Below are 3,925 nucleotides of genomic sequence, written 5' to 3'. Positions count from 1 at the left end.
GAAAGAGCAAGCAGGGGAGGGGCAGAGAGAGGGAGACAGAGAATCCCAAGCAGGCTCTGCACCATCAGCACAGAGCCCCATGAGGGTCTCCATCCCACCAACCCTATCATCACCTGAGCTAAAAACAAGAGTTGGACACTCAACTGACTGGGCCACCCAAGCACCACTGGAGAATTAATGTTTTTATTTATTTTATTATTTAAAAAAAATTTTTTAATGTTTTTGAGAGAGGGACAGAGCATAAGTAGAGGAGGGGCAGAGAAAGAGGGAAACACAGAATCCGAAGCAGGCTCCAGGCTCTGAGCTGTCAGCACAGAGCCCGACAGGGGGCTCGAACTCACAAACTGTGTGATCAGGACCTGAGCCAAAGACGCTTAACTGACTGAGCCACCCAGGTGCTCCAAGAATTAATATTTTTTAATCGCTACTCACACACGACACTTGTTGGTTACAAAGTACCACGTTGACTACTAAATTTAAGTGCTGGTAGCTAAGGGAAAGATAATAATCTGTGGAGACATGGATTGATTTCTGAATGGCTAATTTTAATGGTGATATGCCCCGTTACTAATGCATTCGGTCGTGCCCACCGTCAAAGACTACAACCTATGGTAGTCACTTTTGCCATGAACACAGCGTGGCATTTATTTTGTATTTGACATGATGAGAAATAACTTTTATTTTTCTAAGCTAGCTACAAAAGTCCAGTTTAACTGGGCCTACGTGTGAATTAAAACATGGCTTCCTCCTCCCCTAAATAACTATGAAAGAAACCCTACTTACGTTAGTGAATTATATTCGATGGCTAACACAAATCCATGTTTAGAGACAATACTGCTTCTGTAGGGGAGCAAATTTTGCCACCCCCTAATTTTCCTCTTTGGCTTGCTGATTATTTTAAGCTGGCAATTTTTAAGAAGCTACAGACACAAGAGAAACTCTGAAAACCAAGTGCAAGTTGCCCTTTTAAGAGATATTTACATATAGAAGGGAAATCTCCTTCAGTACCAGTACCAAGAGGGCAATGACTCTAAATCTCTTGAAACTATTGTCAATGGAAAAGGCATGGACTTAAATTTGCCTAACATTAGCCTAGTTTGCTGTGCTTTTTCTGGTAGCCTCCTATAACGGACTCCCCACCCCCAACACCTTTTGTCTTTAGCTGAAGGTGATGTTTAGGGTAATGGTTTCTGCCACGGAGTTACTGTTTTCCTGGGTGTCTCCCATGTACGCAGAGGTATACCTGATATTTATTAAACTTTGTTTGCTTTTCTCTGGTTAGTCAGTCTCGCGTCAATTCGATTCTTAGACCAGCTAGAAGAACCTTCACAGGTAGAGGAAATAGTTTTCCTTCTCCACACTTCACATTTGTAAAGCTTAACAGTTGCTTACTATAGAAGCGCCTAGGTACTGCCTATAGAAGAACTGATCTTGTTCACTCTTGTTCTTATTAAGAAATATAGTAACTTGCAGTATTTCATTAACTACAATAAACCTTCCATCTCAAAATTGTAGTTTATGTTTTGCGAATGATTCCTAACCATTCCCTATACAAGACCCTAGATGACAGTAAAAGCAGTGTTTAATAACTGACATATAGGGAACAATTTAAATAATTTCTAGAACTTTCTCAAGGAACTTGAGTTTTTGCTTCCTTTTGAAACCATTTTTTTTTTAATTTTTCACCTTGCTCGTCCCAGTGGTATGAATTTTATTTTATAAGATTTTATTGTTGAGTAATCTCTACACCCAACATGGAGCTCAAACTTACAACCCTGAGATCAAGAGTCGTGTGCTCTGTGGACTGAGTCAGCCAGGCACCCCATGTCTCAGTAGTATGAATTTTATTTAAGTCATGCTAAAATGTATAAAAGGGAGTCACAATAAACAGATTCTATATAATCCCTATAACAGGCATTAGCAATAGGGTTACGTTCAGACATATCTCACCAAGAGCCATTCTAGAAAGTTGAGGTATCACAGTAGGTAGTTTTCATGTGAGACTTGGGGAAATGAGACTCTAAAGTCTTTATGTCTACTGTGGAGAAAAATCTCTCAAAACCTGTCCATTTAAATGCAAATCAGATGCAGTCACACTACAAAAAGAGTGTTGAGATAAACTTGGATATTTGTAAATTAAAAAGTTAAGACTTAATCATCAATTTTGCTAAACTCCAAAATCTATCATATGATTTAAAGCAAATGGGGCACAATGTTAGCAACCAGCCATTCTAGGTGAAGGTTATATGGTGGTCATTATGGTTATATTATTTTTAACTTTCTGTAAATTTGCCAATTTTCAAAAATAAGAAATGAAAAAAACTGTCCATAAAAGACACCACTTATGAAGTAAAAACATGAGACACAGACGCAAAGTATTTGTCAATGAGTATCACTGATTTTAGAGAAAAAAAAAAAGGGGGACCCATCTAATAGGTAAATCCATCTACTGAGAGCATGGGAGAAACATCTGACAGGTGTTGAAAGAAAAAACTGATTTAGATGGCAAGAGGCAGCACTATCATATAATGCCCTCACTGACATCATCTTGTGAGTTTCCAGTTATGTTTTTCTTGGTCCAACGTCGGCTACCCTATTTAATCATGCAAAACACAGAAGTCTACCTATTGGCACGTTTGCACATGACAAAGGTTCAAAAAATGTGAAACATTCATTCAGGAGGGTCAGGATAACAAAGCTCTCTCCATAAAACGAGAACGTTTTCTAACTTGAAGGAATAAAAAAATGTTTTCTCAGTTGAGTGCCTGGAAACTGTTTGATATTATGACTTTGCTATGTTACCGCTTTCATTGGCTATGCTTTACAATCAAGTACATAGTTTTGACTGTTGTTTAAAGTTTCAGCCAAATGATAAAGCGTCACATTTCCTGTTAGATCTTTGGCTGAACGGTATCAGCTTAGCAAAAGGGCACGTTTTTTGTTTTGTGTTTTTTTCCTTTCTCTTCTTTCTAATCTTCATTAACTTTGAGCTACGAGATAGCACGAGAGCAACCTCAAATCACTGGCCTTTTGGGGGAAAAGTAGAGCAAAAAACCAATATGCTGTGAATAATACCAACACTGAAACCGTGTGCCCCAAACCTGGGGTGCCCCTCAGGATCCCCAGGCCTTCGAGGACGCATGTGGAACAACAGCAAGGGGCTGGGTTCTGCGAGAAGGCAACCTGTAATCCAAGGGCTAAGGACCGACGGAGGGGCGGGAAGCATGAAGACGCAAGGACAGCAGAAGACAGTCCTTCTCAAAGGGAGACACAAGTGACATTAGGACGTAAGGTCCTGGGAGGCTGGACGCAAGTGGATCCAAAGAGCAACAGCCTTGATACCTGGAAATAGTAGACTGCTGGCTAAAAACTCCTCAGAGCCCTCAGAAATTGCCCACACATGGCCCGTTCGTGCCACTCCCCATACCTACCTTCCCCTTTCTGTCTGAGATCCCTGCACGGATTGCTATCACTTGAATCACAAAAGAGAACTGAGGCAGTCATATGGGGGCACCATGAAAACAAGGTTTTTTTTAAAACATGTCTTTTAATGTTTGTTTATTTTTGAGAGACAGGCAGTGTTTGGGGGGGGGGGAGGGGGAGAGAAAGAGGGAGACATAGAGTCCCAGGCAGGCTCCAGGCTCTGAGCTGTCAGCACACAGCCCGCCCGACATGAGGCTCGAACCCACAAACCGCGAGATCATGACCTGAGCCGAAGGCGGGCGCTCAACCAACTGAGCCTCCCAGGCGCCCTTGAAAACAAGTTTTTATACAGTACAGCTTGATAGCGGGGTCTGAGGAGACTGGGGGGGGGGGGGGGAGTAGAGAAAAATATTTGGAAAAACTAAAGTGTCCTCTGTAGACACTAGAACAACAAAGATATCTTAACTTTTTAAATAACCTAAGAGATTTTTTTCTAATAAGC

Source organism: Lynx canadensis, chromosome D4 (genome assembly GCF_007474595.2).
Source record: "Lynx canadensis isolate LIC74 chromosome D4, mLynCan4.pri.v2, whole genome shotgun sequence".
Taxonomy (NCBI): Eukaryota; Metazoa; Chordata; class Mammalia; order Carnivora; family Felidae; genus Lynx; species Lynx canadensis.
This window is presented reverse-complemented; position numbering follows the sequence as displayed.